Raw genomic sequence first — 13,258 nt, forward strand, 5'->3', positions numbered from 1 at the left:
CCAAATTTTAGAGCGCTGGGCAGACGTCATGGAGCTATAGAAACAGCCCTCAGATTACGAAACTGGAGAGATTTCTTTCTTAAGAAATTGGCTTTTAGAGCATTCAGGTGGGCTCCTAAAATCCCACATAATCCAGCTACAGTCAAAACTTTTTCCTTGCAATTGTTTTTTTCTTGCAATTTGGGTTTTATCAGAATTTTCCACAGAATAAATATATTTTTCAGTGAAATATCTCTCTCGAGCAATGAAACAGCATGACTCAAAACTGTGTCACTGTGTCTCATTTTTTGTCCCTTAAGGCTTTTTTTTTATTTTCTTCCCCTCCCCCCCCAGCATTTTGTTCTGTAGCCTGAGGTTTTGCACGGGAATTCAGCAGACCTTGAAAGCACGAGACTCCTCTAGCTTACACACAGCCTCTCTCTGTCTGCGCACATCCTGGGAGCTGCAGGTGGCAACAAAACCTGGCCCAGAAAGGAGAATGGAAGCAGAAGGTACTGAAAACCACCATTCCCATGAGACGTGCTAATGCCATTGTGCATCAAAACACTTTGGTTGTCAGCCAGAACAGCCTGGCTCCCAGTAGTATAATACAAACACTAAGATACGGGGTGGAAAGCAGATGCGCACGTGAAAAAGGTCGCTTTTAGTCAAAGACCCAACTTTGCACCCAAAAAAAAGAGAAGGTTGGACCACAAATTTGACAAGCTGTATGTCTGGTGAGCCCCTGTGACGCCTGAGCGCCCCTGGGAGGTTTGCTGTTCACCACGCTGGGCTCAGGACGTCAGGATATTTAGGATTTTAAACCCTGCTCTGCGCTCACTGAAAGTTCCGCTACCAAGCCGCGCCTCCAGCTTGTTGCGCTTTGCACGTGGAACAAGAGAAACATCCCATCACAACCTTCTCATGACATAACTATGACTAGGACCAACGTGTTTGCATTTTGCTGCTCTCACATCATGAACTTTCTGAAAACCTGCAAATCTGTATGGATGTGGAGAGGAAGTAGAAGACAGACAAGTCCAAGGAAACACATTTTTTTATTTACACACATCCCCACTCGTCTCAGGCCTCAGAGCGACCTGTTCAGGGCAACCAGCTCCACTGGAAAGCTTTGTGTCCCTATCCACCCCCTTGCTTGATTTTTTGAAGTTACTATGTTTTTCTGTAGCAACAAGTGTTGCTGCAAGGGTTGGTAGTGGCCTGAGATGTATGCCTACTGTGGTTGCTCAGAGGGAACATTATTTTGATTAAAAAAAATCAGGCATTATAGGAAAGTGCTTCCAAAGCTGAGTGAAGCACTCATTAGGTTTGCACAGGTAAATATTCAGACAGATTTGAAGCCCAGGGATACACATGCCTGGCAATCTGTTTTCAAAGGTGAAGTGGCCAAACAACCATCTCCCATAAAAGATAACCTGCTCCAAAGAGCTGCCTCGTGCCGAGAGTCTCTCCGAGACAGGACTAACACCTTGGGTCTTGGCCCTCGCTGTGGCGAGACCAGCCCAAGCACACAAGGCCGGGTACAAGGAGTGCCCTTTCCATTTGAATTATTCCACCTAGATGCTCCAAAAGAAGTTGAGGGCACACCTACTTCGTGAGTCACCAGGAGGAAAAGTCATCGCATGTATGGCCTGTACAATGCCAAGCTATGTTTTTGTACCCGAGAACTGTTCCTTGGACTCTGCTGAAACACTTTTAGTCAGACAGGAAGATCGATATAACAAACCAGAGAGGATGTCAGTTCCTGATACAGATGCTCTTATAGTTTAGGATGCAGCTGGTGTGTTACTAAAGGACAGACTTTGGCTATCTTGCAGGAAGCCTAAGAGAAAATCTGTCTTCCTTTCCTGCTGTTGCTGCGAGGAGGGGCGCTGAGAGTCCCTGCTTGTGAGCGTGCCTCTCGCACACACACAAAGTCCATCAAAGACTCCCAATACCTTCTGATAAGCAAGTCATTACCTACTGGTGAGTCACGCCTCTGCCCGGCCTTGGCAAACAGCTCTGTGGACAGGCTTTGTCGTATAAACTGTAAGCTTATACTGATTGCACCGAAAAGTGTCTCATGCTCAAAACTGAGAGCAAAGTGTAGTTGGCTATCATCCTCATACACTTCCATGGGTTTCATGGAAAACTGCCACAAGTGAGAAGTATTAAATCACCGTGTGCCATTAATACATAACCAAACCATAACCATTAGACCACAAAACCATAAATTTGGAGGGATGAAGGCCTCGGTCTGAGTTTTTTCAAGAACCACACACGTGAACACAGGCTGCAAGTGCTGTGAGGGTGCAACGAGCAGCATCCATCCTTAACAGGGGTTGGTACAGACACAAAAGAGACAACACAAACCACGTTAGCACTTCGAGGAGCTGACAGCAGGCAGAGAGGATGAATAGCAACGTATCTTCTGCTATACTTCAGGAGAGGGACTGTTCTGAAACATAATTCACGTGCTGCTCCCAGAAACCAGACGCTGTGTGGGTCTGGGCTGCCTGCAGCTTCCATGGGTGTAGAGAACAGCTCTGGCATGTTCCCTCCTTTCCTTTTTCTCTACAGATGAGGCTTTTAAGGATGGACTGGAGACAACACTGCTACACAGCTCCCCTGCACATTTCCATTCATAAACCAGTGAGCTGGTGATTTTATAAGCCGTAATTAGACGTTTTCTGACACCTAATCTGCTCATGTATCTATTTTAACTTTCTGCACTGAACATGCAGGACAGGATGATAACCTCCTTGCTTGCTGCTCACCAACCCCACAAGGAGAGCAGTTCTTTAGACACTAGTCCTCTAGTTCTCTAGCTGGATCACCCTGTTATAAAAAGCAGGCAGTGTGTAGCAGAAACTTGGGAAACCCCTCCTTTCCAGCAAATTCCTTCCTTTTCCTCTTCCTTTTTTTTTTTTTTCTTTTAAAAAGCAAACCCAGCTTACAAAACATGCTTTGCCAAGCTCAAGCAGACTTGGTGAGCCACCGCTCTTGCAGCCTCTTCCAGCCCCTGGGTTCTCCAGGGCCCCAGCTCCATCCCGGCGACCCGAGCGCGTCCCTAACCGCAGAGGCTTCGCCACAGACGCTGGCGGCACATGTCCCAGCGCTGGGATGGTTCAGGGCTGTGCAAAGTAAATACAACTGACAATGTAATTGATGTGGGTTGTTTTTTTTTTTTCCTTTTTTTCCAAGCGAGTCAAGAGAGTTTTGTTTGTCTGGGTTTGAATGTCAGATGGCTGCAGCTCATTTCGTCGGTGCATTATCAAATTCCTTTCTTCCAGGTAAGAGGGTGCAACCAAATCATGGCTAAGAGGATTACTGAACATGTGTGGCACCTGAATCTAAATTAAATTCAGGTGAGAATGAACCAAAAAAACCCTTCATCATCTAATGACCAGATATCCACAAAGCATTCACTATTTCCACCAGAGCAGCCAAAAGCCGGTGCCAGATGCCAGCAGTAGTCCATGTGAATCACCCCTGCGGTGAAGCTGTAGAACAAGATGTTGGTTTGCTGTGTTCCTGCTAGATAAATCACAACCTTACAAATCCAGGGAAAGGCAGGAAGGCTTGCCTGTCACTCAGCATCTCTCGACATGGGGATTTGGAGGTTTGCAGCAGGGAGCACGTCTTTCTGGGAGCACCACATGGGAAGGATGGTCTCACTGGACAGCAATTGGGCCCAGAAGTCCCGTCCCACCTGTAAACTATCACATTATCTGGGTGATTCGCTTCTTTTAGCCTTTTCCTCTAAAAATGGAGGTAAATTCTCTCAATGACCTAGCAATCTGATACTGACCAAAGTCAGTCGAAACCATGGTGATGTGGCTGTGCAAGGAACAGAAGAGATATGCTAAATACATAGCTGAAGGATTCAGCCCAAAGAGAAGCACATTTGTGGAACATACCGAGGGAGGCCACCAAAGCAGCAGCAGAACTGCCAGCTGATATAAACCAGTGCTGATGGGTTGGCTTTTCCACTGGCAATTTGAGCCACGAGTAAGATATCTGTATGTGAGCTCAGAGAAGGGGAAGTAGCCAGGATTTTATGAGGATAAAGCCCTTGTCCCCATGAGGCACTGCCAAGGAGGCAGGTTGGCCACGGGCACATGGGATTGGCACCTGCATTTACTGTAACCTGCAAAGGAGAGAGCTGTGGATGAGGAAGGAGATGTTAATTTACTCTGAGGCGAGCAGGGACCCACCCATGAAGTATCAGGTTGGTTTTCTGAAGGGATTAAGGCGTCCTCACCCTTTTGGGAATTCTCTGTGCTGTTTTTGTTGCTGTCATCCAACAAAGGTGTGGCAGCGGAGAGGTCACAGGAGAGGTGAGCAACGTGTTGAGCGCTCTGCTTCCCCCAGGATGGAGCAACACGTAGCAACCGAGCCAGGTGAGTCAGAACGGGGGAAAACAGCAGGGAAGACTTTAGTGCAGCACAGAAATGTGTGTCAGAGCTTCCTGATCAGAGCTCTGTCCCTTATAATCCTTTACAATCGATTCTGGTAGCTACTGAGTTGCATATTCCTGAAAGAAATGGAACTTGTCTTCAGGTAAGGGGCTTGCCCTGTGGGCTTGCAAGGAAGCAGCTTTCTCCCCACTGAGAGCTATGCCGAGGGCTGCCAAGAGTCATTCCTGAACACAAACACAATAAAAAAAAAAAGGAAATTCCTGCTACCTTCTACAGCCAAACTCCTGCCCACACAACTTGAAGGGAAGTTACCATGATGATGGCCAAAGCGTTCTTGGTAATGGCCCGTAGGGGTGATGGCCGCTTGCTTGTGGCTGATAAGGTGCAGATGGGACATGAAGATAAAAAATGCATCTTTCCTGGTGTCATCCTGGGAAGCAACGGCATCTTCTCTTCTCCAGTTCCTACCACTAGGCAGAGTCCCCCTTCCAGCAGCGGGTTGTGCCCAGGGAGCTGCTGGAAGGGACTGAGAGCTGAGCTGTGCAGGGAGCCCGTTTGCCCCACTGGCAGGTAAGAGGGACAGAGCTGGGAGCTGAGCTTTGCAGCCATTATCCTCTTCTGACCACCTACAGGGAGTCCTTTTTATGCAGCACTCAGCAAATTAAGAGGTTTCACCAGGAAACTCTGGGAACAACTTGTTTTGAAGCCCAAGATGACCACCCACTGCCCTGCTGCTCCATGTTGATGCTGTAGATAATGCCATTTTGTAACTCCTAAGGATGCTCTTTTGCTGAGGCCACTAGAGAGATGCACTTGAAGCCTTCACATGGCAGGAAAAGAATGGCTTTCGGCATGAGAAAACCGATACATGCAGCAGCTACTCACTGGGCACAAGCTTGGCTGTTAGCAACTCTGCGGATGCCGCTGGAAATGGCTGTGGGATTTTTTAAGGGCACATCAAATTGATTTGGATCTGTTAAAACCTAACGCCTTGAGCTCCATCTGTGTTTCAAGTGTCCCTGCTGGAGGAGCAGAGGGAAGAACAAACACAAGCAGAGAACAGGATTTTCCTTGCCTTATCCCCAACCAAGTATGTTTGTTTAACAAGATGGGTGGAACCGAAGCCATGCATGGGTGAAGCTAAAAGGAGTCGATGTATGTGCCTTACTGCTTCACACTAGCCCATTTGCACAAGCACATTTCCTTGCAGTACAAAAACCCAATGGAGTCCATGCAGTTTGCCCAGGTCAACACCTAATTTCTTCTGAAAAAACATTGCTTACCACCGAGGCCTTTAAATTTAGCCTTTTCCCCCATCGCTATTTCACTTCTTCCTGCTTTCAGTATCCCAGGCAGAGGGTTTACCCTCCTTGTGTCGCACGCCATCTTTTAAAAGGGATGGTATGGGGTGGGGACGGCCACTCCGTGCCAGCGCCCGGAGGGAACGCCCCAGCCTCGGCGCGATGCCTCAGCCCTTCCTCGCTGCTCTGCCCACGGAGAGGGCGAACACGTCTGCAGCCCATCCCCTGCCAATCCACGAGTCCACCACTTGCATAACCTCGGTCTAAAAATGGGCTGAGTGAGAGACAGCTTTGCACGGCATTAATACAATTAATTTCAGCAGTAAAGTAATTCTGCAGGAATTCAGCCCTGTACAAAGCCTCCTTGGCATCCCTCTGCTTTCTGTGAGCAGATCTTTGGACCACATCGGATACCTAAGTCAGCCTTGCTGGAGCAAAGGCAGGAAAACATGTTCTGCACCCGCTGCCAAAAGCAGACCAGACATTATTTACAGGAAGGGGGAGATGTCTCCGGTGTCCCTGGATCACGGCACTGTTCTTCGGAGGATCTTCATCTATTTAAGACCTTTGAGAGCACCGAGCCTAAACCATGCCCACCAGACTTCAGGTAAAGGGGCTGCTACACCAAACCAAGAGAGGCAGGGATATTTTCACCCTGGAGTGACTCTCCTAGAGCAATTTGTGAGTAAAGGGGTGATGTCTGGAGCAGACAGCATTGCTTCACCACGTCCCCAGAATGCTCCATTGCCACCTGCACGTGCCTCCCCAGCACGTCCCAGCCTGCTGCTGAGCGGCCTGGCCCCCACCAGCAGCACCACGCACTGCTGCGCAGGCACACGTGCACCGAGAGACCAGGAAACCAGGGCTAGAGTGGATGGAGAGTTTGGAAATACGTCCTCGGTGAGTAAACACTCCTTTCCTTGAAACAAAACCGAACCTAAAACAACAACAAAACAATTTATTCACGCTCTTTGGAAGATGCTAATTAAAGTTTACTTTAAAATACTAGCAGACATGAGTGTGGGCTGTAACAGGAACATGCTGTGAAGTGACAGGTCTGCAATAATCCCATGCCTCAGCCAAGTCTAATTCATTCTGATCACACACAGGTCCGAAAATCCAGGGAGGCTCTCGGAGCAGGAGCATGTGCACTTGTGGGAGGTGCAAGAAGTGGCTCCGGAGCTCTGGAGGTGCGATAGCGAGAACAGGTGTGAGAGCAAGGGTTAATAAACGGGGGGTGCCAAGGAGCCCAGCTCTGCAGAAAGCAGAAGGAAAGCTCTCCCCGCCCCGGTGCAGCAGCATGGCACAGCTCTCCCTCACTCACCAGCTTGGTAGTGGCATCTCCTGCCAATGCTTTCTGCACCACTGATGCTGAGCAGCTCCAATACTGACCGACCACATGCTCCTCAGCGAGCCCCAACACTGGCCTGGAGATCAGGAGCTGGGGAAGAAAGTCACTGGCGCCACAGGGCAGGGGGCAAGGCCCACGCTTCCACCAGGAGCAGAAGTCCTCCACGTGCTCCATCAGTTTCCTGAGGTCAAGCTTGGGATGAAAGGCCAAACAGAGCAGCAAAGAAACCCTACTGCCCAAACACGAGGGCGATACGGAAATAAAAATCGGTTTGTTCTGGTGATGCATGTTCCAGCCAAGTCCCTTATCTCTAGAGCGGCACCAAAGCATTTATACCCAGGCAGGTATAGGATGTTGAGGAGAAGGCTGATAAGAGATGGGTTCCACATCCCGGATCCACAACATGCTTGTCTAAATTCATCTAAAGAGTCCTCTGCAGCACAAAAGGACGGAAAAGAACACTCATCACAGATCAACTAGCTTGAGGATCACGCACGCAAAGCCCCAGACCTGCATTTATTCACCAGGGGTGGGGATGAGGAGAGAGACACCGGGCATAATAGGAAATCGTGTCACCTGCTCCCTGCAGCCAGCATCATTTATTTTCATTCCATCTTTCCCCCCGGCTCTACATGCCCTGGGAAGGCGTTGCAGGAGTCGGATTTCCCTGGGATCCCACCTGCACTCGCTGCAGCACTTCTCTCCCAGGCAGGCTTTAATTAGATGGGGCCCAATAAACCATATGTCAAAATGGGTGATTTCACTTTTAATTACATTTTCCAAAACGTAATAAATAGCTCCACTAAGGGGAACACGAGCAGCCAGGCGCCCGCTGGTGTCGTGTCGTTTCACCGGGCACTCAAAATCTTTTTTAAAAAAGGGATAAGCATCCCCTGAAGTGACTCTGAGACTTGGAGCGTCAGAAAAAGGGGGAGTCCGAGTTTAAAAGCTGGCAGGACTCGCGTTTTGATGAGCCTCTTAAGCACTTGGGAAAAATCACAGCCTTTGTGCAGGGCTGGGGCTCACTCAGGCTGATTGCTGCCTGGCACAACTTGCAGCCAGTCCAGGGAATCACATCCTCAGATGACATCTTTAGGAAATAATCCTCACAGACACTGAGGGGAGAGGCTACCTCACCTCCTCTTGCTTTTCTTGCAACCCGCAGCCCAAAGGTTTTGATACTTTTCAGCAGATGAACCTGGTGCCCCACTTCTGGTCGTGCTGCTGGATGCAGCCACACAAGCAAGGAACAAACCTGAGCTTCTTCGTGTGCCACCAGCCCTCTCACCTGCAATTACGTTCGTGCCCATACGATACACAATATTGCTCTCAGACCCTTCGCTGGTAAACAAAGTTTCATTCATGTTTTTTTTTTTTTCCTTGTCTGTGAAATCCCCATTACTCCCCGAGAGATGAATACATATAGATCCTAAAAACTAACCCGACAGATGGGAAGCAGTATAATGAAGGAGCATTACTTCTTACAGAATCTCAAGCTTTCTCCTTGGGCCTCTGAAGAGCTGGAAAACAAGGTCAGTATAAATAATTTTGTATCCCAAAGCTGTTTAATAAAAACATTCCTCTGTTTACCAGACTGCTGCTCAGCCGTGCTTGCGCTGACATCCCCCTAATTGGGGAGCAAGAATGTCAGGGTGGCTGCTTTGCACCACGCAGGATTTCTGGCCAGAAATCCAGGTCAGATCAAATGTTGCGTTTGCTGGGGTTGGACTTCTTTTTTCCCATATTAGGAGCCTGCTGTTCAAGCCAAAGTATTGCATTTGAAAATAAATATTAGCGGTGAACGTCAAGTGGGAACTGCAACCCCCAGGGGAATTCTTCTTAAAAGCCTGGTTAGATCTGTATCAAATGCAAGCTCCTGCGCGCACTCCTCACATGCCTTGTGGTCTTGGGGGTGACAGGGATGGCTACCTACAAAACCCAAATGAGACAATTTCATTTCTGCCACCAGGTAACGGCACTCAACAACTAAGACTGTGCAGACCATATGGCCCGCCCTTGCAAAAAAAGAAATAGGATTTGCACCGTGATTCCTGACCAGCTAGAGTCACAGACCTGGAAAGCTCCTGAGAAAAGAAGCCCAGCAGCTCTCTCTCCCTCTGTGCTGATGTTTAAGCTCCACACCAAAGCAGAGAGGCAGACCCAAACCTTCAGATAACTCTCCAAGGTGTTTGTCCCCCTTGTGCACATCTGTGCACAACAGAGGAGACACATCCCCAAGCACGGGCTCTTATTCCTGCCTAAGCCCTCCCAAAATATTTAATCTTTTCCACCTTCACAGCTTTTAAGGTACCTGAGTAGCTTGTAACTACTTACAGCTATAGTTTATAACCATATGTAGCTTATAATTATATACAACTGTAAGAGCAGATACAACACGTGCCTTCAGAAGCATCTAGCAATGGGGAGATGGGATTTCGAGGCCAGGCTACCTTCAGTCTCCCTAAATAATACTATTACTGCACTTGTATGTGGCATTTTTGAGCCTTAGTCTATGAAAAAGAACATGGAGAAATGCCTTCAGGTGCAAAAGCACCGAGTTACACACCTGCACAGATCTCTGAAAGGTGGACATCAGCACTATCAGCTTCTTCATCTCTACCTGAAAAATGCCTTCATGTTTCATAACCATCAGTTACACGTCTGACTAACTTCAAATCTAGAAAGTAGCTCAAAATCCAATTATTTTACACTTTAAAAGAAAAAAAAAATATCCACAGCTCACATTAGGCATGAAAACTCACAGTCAAAACTACAGCCTGGTGGGGAAAAAGGACATAAATACACATTTTGCTTAATCAGTAAAATGGGTAAATAAACTTAGCCAAATTTTAACCATCCAATTTCCAGTTATGTTAAATGACTATGAAAGTGCCCAAATGCCTGATGTTAATGTTTTTCTAGTTCAAATGTCATTTTTTTGTTCTTTCTTCATACATCACCTTATCTAATTGGTCACCCAATTATCCCTTATATGTTTGGGAAGGCGTCCCTCCCAGAACAAAGCTGCATAAAAATCACCTCAGGCTTTCCTCTATTTTTGTTGCACTATAGCCTAAACCGGCCCCAAATCACCTCTTTCTCTGAAGATTTATTAAAGTGTGAAGTTTTAAAACTCCAGTTGCAGTGCTACAGAAGCCTGCATGACAAGTCATTGCCAATGCACAGCACACATATAGTTCCCCTCGAAAACAGCCACAAAAATCTATCCATCTTCCGTGGCAGGAAACCTCAGACAGCCAGGGTCTGGGTGTGCTGCAGACCAGCATCCCGTACCTTAATTACTGGTACACATCTTGTAGCATCCACCTCTTCCACACGTCCAATTCCCCCAAAATGTTTCCTTGCCAAGACATGCTGAAGGCTTACTTGGCCCCTTGCTGTCCTTTTCATTGAAGAGGGGAGGAAAAAAAGCAGTCTGGTATTTCCAGTTGCTGTCACTAGGAGCCGGTGACAGTATTCCTTCGGCATTTTCCACTAGCAAATCTTCAAAAAGATGAACGTTGTGGTCCCGTGAGATCAGGCCTCTCCACCCCAAGTGTTCTCCCAGTACCTGCAGCTCTTGCAGGTGAAGCAGAAGGAGGCAGAAGAAAGTTTTATTTCCGCGACTCTTCGTATCCCACAGAGAACATGCTGTTAATGCTGACAGGGAAAACTGCTGCTCTCAAAGGGAAATCCTGTCCTCAGCTCCATCAGTAAAGAACAAGAGAGCAGGATTTGATGGGGCACATAGAAAAATCCCAATCAGCTGAGTTAGATAGGGCAATTGGCAGCTCTTTTCTCCCTAGTTTTGATGACTCTCAGCTGTTGTCACACCTGGAACGAAGTCAAACGCATGTTATCCTGCTGTGCAAAGTCATTTCAGCTTCTCTAATAAAACAAGGGCATTAGCAAAACCTTACACAGGCTGCAATAAAGAACCAGCCTGTATTTAACACGAAACAACTTCCAGCTGAGATTGATCGTGCTCCTTTTTAATTTTCATTGCTTCATTTTAGGCCAGCTCATCCCCTCCTCCTTCCAGGCCTGCTCAAGCCAAATGCCAGCATCTGCTCCCTGAGGAACTGGTCTCACCTGGGTTGCTCCTACTCAGTTTGTTACTCACCTGGAGAAGCCAACACGTGGCTTTATGTTTTTAGAAAACTCATTCTCAAAACCTTCCTGGCCAACCCCAGAGTACTTCTCTCCGTCCACACATGCTGCCAGCTCTTGGGACCTCCTCCATTCCTTCCCACCAGCCATGTGGCTTTGCCTCTCTTGCAGCTGCTGAAGAGATGCTGTGGGTAGAAAGGTGGAGATGCAGTGATCCCATGTGGCCCCACAGCCAGGAGCAGATGAGCACATCAGCATTTTCGCAGCAACACCACGATGCTCCTCACCATAACATTAGAGAGAAATATGGGCAGGAGCAGAGTCTGAGACACACAGGAAGCAAATCTTCCTCTACAAAGATGGGTCCTTGCTCAAGTGTGTTTCATCTCACACACCACGATCCAAAAAGGCCATTTCCCTGTGGGTGGGCATCCAAAGAAAGAGGAGGAAGCAGAGGTTGACTGAACATCACCTTTACATTAAGGATGATAGACCTGGGATCATTTAATTGAGGGAAGGGACTGAGGAACGCTATACTGACACCACCCCCCAGCGTAAAAAACAATTACATAGAAAGAACAACTTGTTCCTCACACATCCACTGCTGCTGGAGCAAGGAGGAATGCACTTGGATTATAGCATGGGAGATGGTGGATGGGCATGAGAAAAACTCCCCTAGCAAGGAGCAGGGTGGGAGATGGGTCGGGGAGGCTGCAGGAGCTCCATCACTGGGATTTCCTGCAAATGGGCTGGATAAAATCAGCTCACGGGGACACAGGGTCCGTCCTGGTCTGCTCTCTCCTCCTTCCTGCACAGTATCGTGCCTCTGGGCCTTTTGACATGGTCCTGTGCTCCAAGGATGGCAGCTGTTTATAGGTGATTTCAGCTGTTGTGGGCACCGTTTGAAACAATATTTTAAACCAATTTCCAGCCAAACCAGCTTTTACACATGCTCACTCCTCTCCACAAGTCACACGTTGTGGAGCTGCAATAGTTCCTTGGTGCTTCAGTCAAGTTAGCTTGGAAAGTTTGAGCAAACCCTTTCAGGGAGTTTGGAGAATAATTAATTCAGCATATACTGAAAAAAAGCCAGAGAAACAAAAAATCCTGAAGGCTGCCATTTCTGCAATTGAGAAAAATGTTTCATTGGCGATCTAACATCATCTACAAAGAGTCGTGAAAATACTGTGCAGTTCTGAAAAATGGGGACTGATACACCTTAAGCTGCTGCTGCAAGAGGATGATGAACGCTTCCCGTTCAGGATGATGGCAGCAGTCCTATATTCTGGCTCAGACCTGAGTATTTCAAATGAGTTGAGAAATCTGCTGCACGAAATAAAATTATAAATGAAGGACTGAGGAAAGTCTTGACCTTTTTATGTCCGTTTTTCTGTGAAATTTTATCAACTTTATTAGAGGTAACTTCCTGCATTCACAGAAAGCTGCTTTTCTTCGTTAATACCCCAATAAGTCTGCAGAACTTCGTCAGAGCCAGAACTGCTGAAGAACTGCTTTTAACCGTTTCCTTTCTGATAAATGCAATCACCTGCTCAAGTGCATTTATCGTAAGTCAGCTGAAATCTTTTGTCATCTCTTCATGGGCTGTGTCCCCACTGCAGTATGAACAGTCACGTAACCAACTGGTGACAGCAGGAGATGCGAACTTCGAATAGGTTGACTGTGTCATCCCAAGTCCTAGCTCCACAGCACTAACTTTAATTGCCAGATATTTTCCACCTGCTCCTCTAAAATTTCATATGAATATACAGAAGATTTCCACTATGAAGTAGCTTTCAACACCATATGGGAGACTAAGTTATTCCCATTTCAAAGATGAGTCTGTGAGACCAAGAAAAACAGCTTGTTGACACTTGAAAATTGACTGGAAGAGCTTTTCTGGATGCTCTTAACTAGAATAAGAAAATAAGTTAAAATAAATCAACTCTTCTTCCATATAATGAGGGCTATTATATTTTGCATTCAGTACATCAATTATAATGGATGTACTTCTAGATATAGATGAGTCCTCCAGTTCCCAGAGGCAATGGTTGCTCTTTCATTGACTTTGCTGTCAAGCTTTTGACAAAGGAACTGAA

General features: G+C 47.1%; 1 long non-coding RNA gene across 2 annotated transcripts in view; it reads right to left on the bottom strand.

Annotated features, from left to right (window-relative positions):
- Window positions 1–13,258, bottom strand: part of LOC308198330 — a 33,914-nt gene extending 20,656 nt beyond the window's left edge. For both annotated transcript variants that reach the window (XR_013953853.1, XR_013953854.1), the window contains exon 1: window positions 10,347–13,258. This is a non-coding gene — a long non-coding RNA (uncharacterized lncRNA). The remainder of the gene's footprint in view (window positions 1–10,346) is intronic.

This window comes from Anser brachyrhynchus (genome assembly GCF_964034855.1).
Source record: "Anser brachyrhynchus genome assembly, chromosome: 7".
Classification (NCBI taxonomy): domain Eukaryota; kingdom Metazoa; phylum Chordata; class Aves; order Anseriformes; family Anatidae; genus Anser; species Anser brachyrhynchus.